Source organism: Zophobas morio, unplaced genomic scaffold, assembly GCF_036711695.1.
Source record: "Zophobas morio isolate AGI-343-1 ecotype UQ-CSIRO unplaced genomic scaffold, CSIRO_AGI_Zmor_V1 ptg000014l, whole genome shotgun sequence".
Classification (NCBI taxonomy): Eukaryota; Metazoa; Arthropoda; class Insecta; order Coleoptera; family Tenebrionidae; genus Zophobas; species Zophobas morio.
Window position 1 is genome coordinate 15,286,218 of NW_026972119.1, and position 13,366 is coordinate 15,299,583.

The following is a 13,366-nucleotide window of genomic DNA, read 5'->3' on the forward strand; positions in this document are numbered from 1 at the left end:
GTAGTTTAGAGAGCTAAATATGATCTTGTTAAAAAAATAATATTTGCTTTCATTTCCGTTAAAACCCAAAGCGCTTAACTAGATGTTATTTTATGGACGCTTTATTGCCCAATTTGTGTCCTATACAAGTACAGTTGAAGTAATTTGATCGATCGATAGATGGAACACCTGTGCATGTAAACACAACGAATATCACATTATCAGTAAAACCACCATTTCATTGAACGCCTCATTTCACACAATCTACAAGAAAACGCTAATTTCGGACAAAAATAGTGGAAAGACATTTCCGAATTAGATTGATTGTGGAAATGCAAACGAAAAAGTGTATGTCCCATACGTTTCAAGAACCCGTATTTACAGGTTTGAAAAACGCTTCACCGAAAGCTGAATGAGCAACTCTGCAATTACTTTACTTCAGCGATTCTAGCATTCCTGTTATCCTCTCTTTTTAAGTTCGGAAATGTCAGCCTCCAACAGACATATTCTTGATTTTGAGTGGAAGTTTGTATTGGTAATTGAAGAGGTTCATGAAAGGTTTATTCAGGATTTGTTTTGGTACTCGTAAGTCGGAAATGAAGCGAAAAATTGTGCTAAAATATTTAGTCGAACTGGTGTACAGAGAATTTTCTCTTCAAACTAAACAATAGTTTCGTATTGTGTTGTGTTAGGTCTGGAGCATAAGTAGACTAATATATTGAAGCCCTGTGGTAACATTTTCTATAAGGACAGGCCATTGTTGTGAAAATTGCTCTTGTCTAAGATTATGTATGTACACTAAAGGGTGCAATTTTTACATGACGTTCCAGGGCAACACTGTGTACACTTCATAGCGATAACACTGGAAAGACCTTCAAGGAAAATCGTTCAATCAGTTGTTACAAATTTTAATTATGTTTTCTAATTAAATATAATAGCGTTAAGTGCCACTGGAAAGTGTCGTTTTCAGTAGATTAAACTAAAGATTTTAGTTCACCTTAAGCTTTGTACTTTTTTTTTAAATTGTATCTTTCCCAATAGTGCAAAAATCCCGATAAGAAGGTTCGTAGATGCGGATTTCAGTGGCACTAGTTGCTCTATTTCCGTTCATGCTGCTCTTGTTACTGTATGGGTGACAGTTCGATATCATCTTCATTAGCCATAATTTACAAATAATCTTGATAGCGATTGTTTGAACAAACCGGGAACAACGATCAAAATGATGGTGTTGTTTATTTCAGCGTGATTTTCGCCCACAGAGACTTCATAAGTTGACACAGGGGGAGTCGGTAAATCAGTGTACACCATTTTTTTTTTAATACAAGAGGGAAATTTTGCATTTTCCGAGTTATAATCGTTTGAAAATAAAATATGGGTTAATGTGACCCGTACGAATTTAATTCGCGCGCTTCTTTCGGCGTTTAAACTTCCGTCCCCCGTCACATAAATTTTCACTTATAATCCTAATAAATGTACATTTATTATTGTAAATTATTTATTACTTACGTTGGAATCTGGATAATACGTAATAAATATTTCCTTCTACGTAAATTATTAAACTTTACTAATTTATCTAATAAGCGTAATTAATTTTGGCCTAGAACCATCAACAGGTGAGGTTTTTGGAATCCGCTCGTCAATTTAGGATTTTTGTGTTTTTCTGTGGTTTTTTAACTATTTTTTGTTTATTTCTATTTGCAGAAGTCATTTTCCGGAACATTTCTTTGAAAACTCCAATTTTTTAAAATCAGCAAAATGATTGGTTTGATATCATCAACAGGCCATATTTTTTGTCGATGTCAACTGTTAATGTCATTCTCGACAACATATCATCCATTTCTCCAGAATCACCAAAAATGAAACATGGCTATTTTTAGGATATGTATTTTAAAAGTTTTAATTCGAAACCGAAAATTTCGAAAAATTTGGCCTAGAACCATCAATCAGCTCGTCACTGGTTATATTTAATATTTTTTTGTGGACTTTTAGGCAATTAAAAGTCCACAAAAAGTCACCTTTTCGGTACCTGCCCCCTCCTCCGAAATTTTAAATCTTTCCGGAGCATTTTCGAAAATTATGGAGTAACATTTTTTTGTTTATTTCTGTTTGCAGAAGTTGTTGTTACCAATTTTTCAGAATCAGAAAAATGAAATATGACAATTTTCGGAATATTTTGAAAATGAGATTTCGAAACCGAAAATTTTGAAAATCTTGTTTTGGCATCATCAGCCATATTTTTCGAATCAACTCAGCGATACCTATCTATATTTAAGAATACTTGTAGATTTTTTGGAAACTTTGCCAAAAGTTAAAATTTTCAATTTTTTGACGTTTTTGAACATTTTCCGAGCACTTTCGAAAATTACTCAAATATATTTTTTTGTCAATGTCAACTGCAGAAGTTTTCGGCAACATATCTTCGAAAATTCTGGTTACTTTTCCAGAGTCGCCAAAAATAAAATATGGTTATTTTTGGGATACGTATTTTAAAAATTTGAATTTGAAACTGAAAATTTGGAAAATTTTGGCCTAGAACCATCTATCAGCTCGTCAGTGTCTATATTTAGGATTTTTTGTGGATTTTTAGGCAAGTAAAAGTTTAACTTTCCAGAGCCCGCCCTCTTCCGAAATTTTTGACCTTTTTCGGAGCATTTTCGAAAATTATCGCAACATTTTTTTGTTCCTTTCTGTTTGCAGAAGTCATTTTTATCAACTTTTCAGAATCACGAAAATGAAATATGTCCATTTTTGGGATATGTATTTTCAAAAAGGGATTTCGAAACCGAAAATTTTGAAAATCTTGGTCTGGCATCATCAACAGGGCGTGTTTTTTGAATCAACTCGTGGATACCTATATTACAGAATAGTTTCTGGATTTTTTGGTAATGTTGCCAAAAGTGGAAATTTTCAATTTGTTGAAATTTGTGAATATTTTCCGAGTACTTTCCAAAATTGCCCAAATATGTCGATGTCAACTGCTTCTCTAGAATCATCAAAAATGAAATATGGTTAATTTTGAAATATGTATTTTAAAAATTGGAATTTGAAACTGAAAATTTGGAAAATCTTGGGCTGGAACCATCTATCAGCTCGTCAATGTCTATATTTAGGATTTTTTGGGGAGTTTTAGGCAACTAATAATTCACCTTTTCAGTACCCGCCTTATTCCGAAATTTTTGACCTTTTTCGGAGCATTTTCGAAAATTATTGGGTAACATTTTTTTGTTTATTTCTGTTTGTAGAAGTCATTTTTACCAATTTTTCAGAATCACGAAAATGAAATATATCCACTTTTGGGATATGTATTTTCAAACAGGGATTTCGAAACCGAAAATTCGGAAAATCTTGGTCTGGCGTCATCAACAGACAGTGTTTTTCGAATCAACTTGTGGATACCTATATTATAGGATAGTTTCTGGATTTTTTGGTAACTTTGCCAAAAGTGAAAATTTTCAATTTGTTAAACATTTTCCGAATACTTTTCAAAATTACCCAAACATGTCGATGTCAACTGCTTCTCCAGAATCACCAAAAATGAAATATGTTTATTTTTGGGATTTGTATTTTAAAAATTTGAAATTGAAACTGAAAAATTGGAAAATCTTGGGCTAGAACCATCCATCAGCTCGTCAATGTCTATATTTAGGATTTTTTTTGGATTTTTAGACCACTAAAATCTTTAACTTTTCAACACCTCCCCTCCTTGAAACTTTTGACCTTTATTGGAGCATTTTCGAAAATTACCGAACGACATTATTTCGATTAATTCAACTTACAGAAGTCATTTTCGGCAACATTTTTTCGAAATTATTTTTAACATATTTTAAAATTTTGATGTCGAAACCAAAAATTTCGAAAATTTTGGTCTTGAGTTATCAACAGGCCATGTTTTTCAAATTAGCTCGTCGATACCTATCACCGATTTTTGTGAATTTTTAGACAACTCTACGGAAAGTAAAAATTTTAGATTTTTCAAAATATTTTACGTTTTCCAGCCACTCTTGAAAATTCTGTAAAGATTTTTTTTTAATTAGAAGTTATTTTCGGCAAAATTTTTATCAAAAATTCCTGCTGCTCTTCCAGAATCACCAAAATGAAATATGGACATTTTTGGTGATATTTGAAAATTGGAATTTAAACCGAAAATTTCCAAAAACCCTAGTCTACGTCCACCAACAGGCAATGTTTTTTAAATCATTCCGTCGGTATCTACATATAAACCGGAATGTATTGCGGATTTTTAGGAAAATTTGCTAAAAGCTAACTTCTTCAATTTTTCGAAATATATAACCATTTTCTACGCACTTTTGAAAAGTATTTGTAGACACTTTTTTTGTTTATTTCGACTTACAGAAGTTCATTCTTCATAATATTTCCCTGAAAATTCCAACTAATTTTCGAGTATCACCAAAATGAAAAAATGGACATTTTTGGGACATCTAAAAAAATTATTTTGAAACTGCAAATTTCGCAAAAACCTTAGTCTTCAATCATGAATGGGCCATGTTTTTCAAATTATCTCGTCGATATCTATATCTATCTCAGAAATTATTGTGGATATTGAGGAAACTTTGCTAAAAGCTAACTTTTTCAAATTTTTTGAATTTTTGGGCTTTTTCCAAATAGTTTTGAGAAGTATTTTTAGGCACTTTTTTGTTGATTTCGACTTACAAAAGTTCATTGTGGGCAATATTTCTTTGAAAATTTCAACTACTTCACCAGAATCAAACAATGGCCACTTTTGGAATTTAAAACAAATAGTATTTTAAAACTGAAAATTTCGAAAATCTTGCAAACTATCAACAGTTCATAGTTTTAGAACCGCTGGTTGATAGAGATAGTCACGATTTTTTGTAGATTTTTAGTAAATTTTGCCGAAAGTTTAAATTTTCATTTTTTTTATTTTTTGTTCCAAAATTACCTACAAAAATTTTTTTGTTGATTACAACTTACACAAGTCATTTTCGGCAACATTTCTTCAAAAATTCCAACCACTTTTCCACAATCACCAAATTAAAACATCACCATCTTTTCAATCTTTTAAAATTTGATTTCAAAATCCAAAATTTCGAAAATTTTGGTCTAGGAGTACGAGTTTTTCGCATGAGTTCGTCATTATCTATACTCCAGAATTATTATTTCTGAATTGTCAGGCTACCTTGCCAACAGCTCAAATTTTCAAGTTTTTTAAATTTTCACCTTTTTTTAGCACTTTCGAAAGGTACCTACACACATTTCTGCGTTGATTTCGACTGCAGAAGCTATTTTCGGCATTATTTCTTCTAAAATTCGAACCACTTTTCCAGAACAACCCAAATAAAATACACAGATAATTTAAAAATTTGAATCTGGAATCGAAAGTGTCTAAAATCTTAATCTGCGATCATCAACAAATGATATATTTCGAACAAACGTTGATATCTATATTCCAGATAACATTTTTCAAAAAATTCACTAAAGGCCCTTAAGATTCTATCAAACAATTTCAAACACTTTCTAAAATTATTGAGAAGACTTCGAAATCTTTCAAAAAGAAAACACATAGGGTATTGATGATTTTTGCACATTCTTTAAAAAAGCCACTAGAGAACTTCGAAATTATTTCAAGCTCTTTTAAAAAATAACAAACGGACACTCAAGATCTCGTAGCGTTTTTTCACAAACACGAAGCTTCTATCACATTCTTCAAAAACAAAATACCAAGAGCTGGGTATTTTCAGTTTCGAGGAATGAGAACGTACTTCGGTCGTTTACTTGAAGACATGAAAAACGACGAGACGAATCTTTGTTCATCAGCAAGTGTGTTTTTAGTTTGTCGTTTCAGGAATAAACAACGAAAAAAGTGCTAAAATCAAAGCTTGTTGCAGATTTTCTAAGCGTTTTTATTCCGCAGCTTTGCATTTAAATGAGTCACTTTTCTTGATGAGGTCACTTAAAGCTCTGGTGCAAAAGATTTGTCGGTCCTTAGTTACGCCAGAAAATATATGGCGTTCTGACACGTAAATACTTAAGGCTGTTGCTGCGACGAAACGAACAAGAAATAGTGTTCATCTAAATTATGAAATCGCGGTTGGAAATTTTGTAAATTGGAAACTACATTCTGTGCGGATTACGCCTAAATTGTTTCGAAATGGCCAAGTTTACACCCTTATTACAAATTCAATTAAAATAAATTTCCCACTTTTTAGGCAAAATAGATTTCCTTACCAAACTAGGACTTTCAGAAAGGGTAAATTTAATAAGCTAATTTAGCGCGATGTTATAAATTGCTCTTTATATTAGCGCGTCGCTCATTCACGTACTCAATCCATGAATAATCCATTCTCCATCGATGTAAAAAGTGAGCATCACCTGTTACGCGTCTTCCAACTTTATTTTGACCACGCTCACATAAATGACAAAGTAAAGATCATCAAACTCCCTCGAGGCCAAAAAGTAAATAAATGAACCCCAAGGCCGGAACGTGAACCCCACATCTAAATTGTGAACGTGCCCCAAATAAATTTATGTAAATATGTCTTTCCGTAATGGCTGATCAATCTAATTTGGCCGGAAATTCGAGTGGTGCGTTGAGCAAAAATGCCGTCGTAAATATTTTATTAATTTCGATCGAGGCTCTAATGGAAATAAAGATTCCACTGAATGATGTATCTTCGTCCAATCTGGCCAGGTCGTGTCTTCGGGGCACGGAAAAGATTGAGAATTTCATTGTTTTCGGCGAGAGGGAAAACTTCATCTTCCGCTATGAGCCCGAACATTAATTAACAAAGATCAATAGCTGTTCGCAGCCAAACAGTCTGTTCCGGATGCAGGTGCCTTCAGTTAACCGCACGGTCCGGCGTTTCAGTTCCGGACTCTGTGTCGCAACAAAGCATACAAGTTACTAACTAGCTGAACAGCACAGAATCCCATGCTGCAAATATTTGCATGCTTAAACACTTCGCCAACAACAAACAATAACCTGAGTTAAGATTTACCGATTTATGACGTCCATGAGCCGAATGAAGTGCTTAAATATCTCGCTTAATGTCGAGCTGTGAATTCATATTTGATGAGGGTGGTGCAGAAGTCACTGATAAAAGAGCAACGCCGAAAGTTGGCCACAATTGGCGAGCGACGTCAAGTGGAAACTTGACGGTCGAGTGATTGGAGAGATGTAACTAGCTAACCGTGTGTCAGACTGAAATTTGCCTAATTTGTATCCAGTACACAAAATTGTGGCATTTACGTAACAGGTTATATAGCCAAAATTGAGTATTTTCGTGGGATATTTCAATCATTATATTAAAACGAGATAGTGCGAAATTGGACTTTAATAATAATTTTTTTTTCATATTGCTGACGTTTCGGGCATCCAACTTTGTTCTTTATCAAAGCTATAAAATTTAGTGGTTATGCGCACAATGAAACCTATTTTGACTAATTTCTTACCTATTGTACAATTTCAATTTTGTCACTATTAAATTTTAACGTTCTACAACCCTTTGTCTGAAATATGGATAATCTTTCTTGACTTTTAAGTTGGTAATACTTAATATTTTTAATTTATTAGAAAATCTGCAACAAACTTTGATTTTAGCACTTTTTTTTGTTTATTCCTAAGAAAACTGAAAACAAGCTTGGTGATGAAAAAAGGGTCACCTCGTTTTTCATCTCTTCAAGAAAACGACAGATACGTTCTCATTCTTCGAAACTGAAACACACTCGGAGCCCTCTTGTTCTTGAAAACGATTGGGAAGCTTTTTTTAAAGAATTTGAAAAAAGCTTCGGGATTCTTTGTGTTTTGTTTGTGAACAAATCTTAAAAGATCTGGAGAATTCCATTGTTGGTTTTTAAAAGAGCTTTGCTAAAATTTTGAAGTTCTCTAATTTCTTTTTTAAAAAATGTGAAAGAATAGTCACAAAACTTTTGTATGTTTTTTTAATTTTAAAAGATCTTGGGAAACTTTTCGTTCACTTTGGAGAGAATTTGAAGAAGTTAGAAATAATCTTAAGGGCCCTTAGTGTATTTCTTGAAAAATGTAAAAAATCTAAAGGATTGCTTTGCTTTTGACACATTTTGAAAACACCCTCGGAGTTGCTAGTCAGTTGATGATCCCAAACCAAGATTTTCGAAATTTCTGGTTTCAAAATTAAACTTTTTAAAATAGCTCTAAAATAGATATTCCATTTTGGATGATTCTGGAACAGCGGTTAGAATTTTCGAAGAAATTTTGCCGAAAATGACTGTAAATTAAAATCAACAAAAAAAATGTTTGCAAAAATGAAACTTAAACTTTCGTTCCCTAAAAATTCACAAAAAATCTGGAATGTATTCATCGACAAGCTGTTCAGACCAAGATTTTCCAAATTTTCAGTTTCAAAATAAAATTTTTTGCATATCCAAAAAGTTTCCATTATTTCATTTTGGTAATCCTCGACAACTGGTTGGAATCTTCAAAGAAGTATTGACGACAATGAAGTTCTGTAAGACTAAATCAACAAGAAAAGTGTCCACAATTACCTTTCAAAAATGTTTGGTCAAAAATTTCAAAAATTAGGAAAAGTTATCACTTAACAAAGTTTCCTAAAAATCCACAAAAAATTCTGGGATACATAGATAATATAGATATGCAGTAGCTGATTTGAAAAACAACGCCTGTTGATGGTCCTGGACGAAAACTTTCGAAATTTCAAATTCAAATTTTGAAATCAATAAATTGGTCATATTTCATTTTGGCGATTTTGGGAAATTGATTGGAATTTTCGAAGAAATGTTGCGGAAAGTGACTTCTGCAATTGATATCATCAAAAAAGTATGTTTAGATAATTTTCGAAAATGCTCGGCAAAAGTAAAAAAAAAATTCACAGACGTAAAAATTGTTAGCAATGTCAAAATCATCTAAAAATCCACAAGCTGTTCTAAAATATAGGTATCGACGAGTTGATTCGAAAAACAAGGCCCGTTGATGTTGGATCATGATTTTTGAAATTTTTGGTTTCAAAATCGCATTTTTAAAGTATTCCTGAAAAGACAAGGAATTTTCGAAGAAATGTTCCCGAAAATGGCTTTTGTAATTAGTAATAAACAAAAAATGTCACTCAGTTATTTGCGAAAATATGCAAGTTTGTATTGGTAATTGAAGAGCTTCATGAAAGATTTATTCAGGTTTTGTTTTGGTACTGGTAAGACGGAAAAAATTGTTCTAAAACATTTAATGGAATTGGTGTACAAAGAATTTTATCTTCAAACTAGAGAATAGTTTTGTATTCCAAGACTAAGATTTTCGAAATTTCTGGTTTCAAAATCAAATTTTTAAAATATCTCTTGAATTGTTATATTTCATTTTGGGTGATTCTGGAAAAGCGGTATGGAATTTTCGAAAAAATAATGCCAAAAATGACTTATGCAGTCGAAATCAACAAAAAAAGGTGCCTGGGTACTTTTAGAAAATGCTTGAAAAAGGTTAAAAAGTTAAAAAAAAAATCCAACTTTTGACAAAAAATTCTTGGAAATAGATATCGACGAGCTGATTCGAAAAACTCTTCTTGTTCATAGCCCCGGATCAAGATTTTCGAAATTTTGGGTTTTGAAGTAATATTTTTAAAATATTCCAAAAATGGTCGTATTTTATTGTGGTGATTCCGGAAAAGCGGTTGGAGTTTTTGAAGAAACGTTTCCGAAAATGACTTCTGTAAGTTGAAATCGAGAAAAAAAGGTCTAGGTAATTTTCAAAAATTGAAAATTGGAGTTGTTGGCAAAATTGCCGAAAAATCTACAAGAACTTCTCGAATATATATTAACGAGCTATTCGAAAAACATGGTTTGTTGAAGATCCCATACCAAGATTTTCGAAATTTTTGGTTTCAAAATCTAATTTTTAAAATATTGCTAAAATGGACATACTTCATTTGGGTGATTCTGAAAAAGTGGTCATAATTTTCAAAGAAATGACGCCGAAAAGGACTTCTGCAGTCGAAATCAACAAAAAAATGTGTGTAGCTACTTTTCGAAAGTGCTCGAAAAAGATCAAGAATTAAGAAAAAAATGAAAATTTGAGCTGTTGCCAAAAACAAAAAAGGACAAATTTTGGGTTTCGAAAACACATTTTTAAAATATTCCAAAAATTGTCGTATTTGATTTTGGTGATGCCGGAAAAGTGGTTGAAATTTTGATGACACCTGCAAATGGAATTCAACAAAAAATGTTTGTAGGCACTTTTTGACGGAAAAATTGAAACCAATGAAAATTTAAACTTTCGGCAAAGTTGACTAAAAATCTACAAAAAATTTGAAAATATTATATTATACACAATCTGTTCGAAAAACGTGATCGGTTGATTGAATTTTCAGTTTCAAAATAAAATATTTTAAATATTCCAAAGATGATCATTACTTTATTTTTGTGAACGTCGAAAAGTGGTTGGAGTTTTCAAGGAAATATTGCCGACAATGAACTTCTCTAAGTCGAAATCAACAGAAAAAGTGTCTACAAAAACTTTTCAAAAGTGTTTGGAAAAAAGTCAAAAATTTGAAAAAGTTAGCTTTTAGCAAAGTTTCTTAAAAATCCACAATAAATTCTGGGGTGCATATATAGATACCGAAGAACTGATTTGAAAATCAGCAAATGTTGATAGTCCTGGACTAAAATTTTCGACAATTTTGGTTTCAGATTCAAATTTTGAAATATCACAAAAAATTGTCATAATCATTTTGGTGATTCTAGAAAAGTACCTGGAATTTTCGAAATAAATTTTGCCGAGAATGATTTTTGCAAGTTGAAATTAAAAAAAGTTTTTACGTAATTTTTACGAGTGATAGGAAAATGGTTAAAAATTTTAAAATTCTTAAATTTTAATTTTCTGCAGCGTTGTCTAAAAATTCACAAAAAATCTGAGGTATACATATCAAAGGGCTGTTTCGAAAAACATGGTACTAGTACGTTGATAATAATAAATCGGAGACCAAGCTTTTCGACAATTTTGGATTCGATATCCACTTTTTAAAATACTCTAGAAATTATCTTATTTTATTGTGGTGATTTTAGAAAATTCGTTGGAAATTTCAAGGAAATATTGGCGACAATGTAGCTCGAAATCAACAAAAAAAGTGTGTAAAAATAATTTTCAAACGTGTTTCGAAAAAGGTCGAAAATTTAAAAAATTTCAAAAGTTAGCTTTTAACAAAGTTTCTTCAAAATCCACAATAAATTTTTTGATATATAGATATAGGTGTCAAGGAGCTCATTTGAAAAGCAGCATCTGTTGATGGTCCTGGACTAAGATTTTCGAAATTTTCGGTTTCAGATTCAAATTTTGAAATATCACAAATCATGGTCATATTTCGTTTTGATGATTCTGGAAAAGTAGCCGAAAAAGGTAAATAATTTCAAAAAATCGTAAATTTTAACTTTCGGCAGAATTGTCAAAAAATTCACAAAAGTTTTTGATGTAGATATCGACGAGCTCATTCGAAAGACATGGTGTCTTGATGATCCGAGACCAAGCTTTTCCAAATTTTTGGTTTCGATATTCAATTTTTAAAATATTCTAAAATGGTCTTATTTCATTGTAGTGATTGTCGAAAACTGCTTGGAATTTTCGAAGAAATGTTGCCGAAAATGATTTCTACAGCTGACATTACCAAAAAAAATATGTTTGGGTAATTTTAAAAAGTGCTCGGCAAAAGTTTAAAAATTTCAAAACTAGGAGTATAGGTGTCGATGAGTTGATTCGAAGAACATGGCCTATTGATGATGCTGTATTAAGATTTTTGAAATTTTCGGTTTCAAAATCGCATTTTGAAAATATTCCAAAAATGACCAAGAATTTTCCAGGAAATTATCCCGAAAATGACTTCTGCAGTCGAAATCAACAAAAAACTGTGTACTTTCTGAAAGTGCTTGAAAACGGTCAAAAAGTCAAAAAAATGTAAAATTTGAGCTGACAGCAAGGAATCCTCTTAAAATTCACAAAAAAGTCTGAGATATAAATAGATATCGACCAGCTGATTTGAAAAACTCTGCTTGTTCATAGTCTTAGACCAACATTTTTGAAATTTTGTGTATCGAATTCATATTTTTAAAATATTCCAAAAATGGTCGTATTTTATTTTCGGCAAAGTTGACACAAAAATCACAAAAAATCTTAAATATATTAATCGACATGCTATTCCAAAAACATGACTTGTTGATCCTCCCAGACCAAAATTTTCGAAATTTTCAGTTTCAAAATAAAATGTTTTAAATATTCCAAAATGTCCATTATTTCGAATTTTCAAAGAAATATTGCCGACAATGGACCTCTGTAAGTCGAAATCCACAAAAAAATTGTTGATTTGATGAAAACCAGCGCCTATTGATGATCCTGGAATGATTTGTACAAGTTGAAATAAAAAAAAAATACGTAATTCTCAAGAGTGGCCAGAAAAAAGTTAAAAAATCATAAATTTTAACTTTCAAATTGTCAAAAAATCAGAAAAATCTGGGATAAAGATATTGACGTTGATGATCCGAGATCAAGCTTTTTGAAATTGAATGCGAAATCCAGTTTTTAAAATAACCTAACAATTGTCTTATTTTCTTGTGGTGATTTTGGAAAATTGGTTGGAATTTCCAAGGAAATATTAACGACAATGAATTTCTGGATAGCAAAATCAACAAATATTGTTTGAAAAATAGTCAAAATTTCAATAACTTTAAAAAGTTATCCTTTAGCAAAGTTCCCTAAAAATTCACAATAAATTCCGCACTTTCGGTTTCAGATTCAAATTTTGAAATGTCACAGAAAAAATGGTCATATTTTTGGTGATTCAGGAAAAGTAAAAAATCATTTTTGCAAGTTGAAATTAAGAAAAGTCTTTAGGTAATTCTCGAAAATGGCCGGAAGAAGGTAAAAATTTAAAAAAAGCATAAATTTTAACTTTCGGCAGAGTTGTCTAAAAATTTATAAAAAATTTTGATATCGACGAGCTGATTCGAAAAACATCGTCCGCTGATGATTGGAGTCCAAGGTTTTCGAAATTTTTGTTTCGAGTCCAAACTTTTCGAAATTTTTATATTCTAAAAATTTAATTGTGATGATTCTGGAAAATTGGTTGGAATTTTTGAAGCAATGTTGCCGACAATAACTTCTGCAGTTGACATCAACAAAACGATATGTTTGGATAATTTTCGAAATGCCCGGTAAAAGTTCAAAAGTGCTCGGCAAAAATTTAAAAATTTTAAGTATCGCCAAAATTACTCAAAAATCCACAAACTATTCAGAGTTGATTCGAAGAACTTGGCTTCTTGATGATAATGGATCATGATTTTTGAAATTTTGGCTTTCAAAATGGCATTTTTAAAATATTCCAAAAATGGCCAAGAATTTTTGAACAAAGGTTCTCGAAAATGACTTCTGCAAGTAGAA

General features: G+C 31.5%; 1 protein-coding gene across 1 annotated transcript in view; it reads right to left on the minus strand.

Moving 5' to 3' along the window:
- The window catches only part of LOC135128992 (neurotrimin-like), a 353,567-nt gene that overhangs the window by 245,680 nt on the left and 94,521 nt on the right, over positions 1 to 13,366 (minus strand). The gene's annotated exons all lie outside the window — the stretch shown is intronic.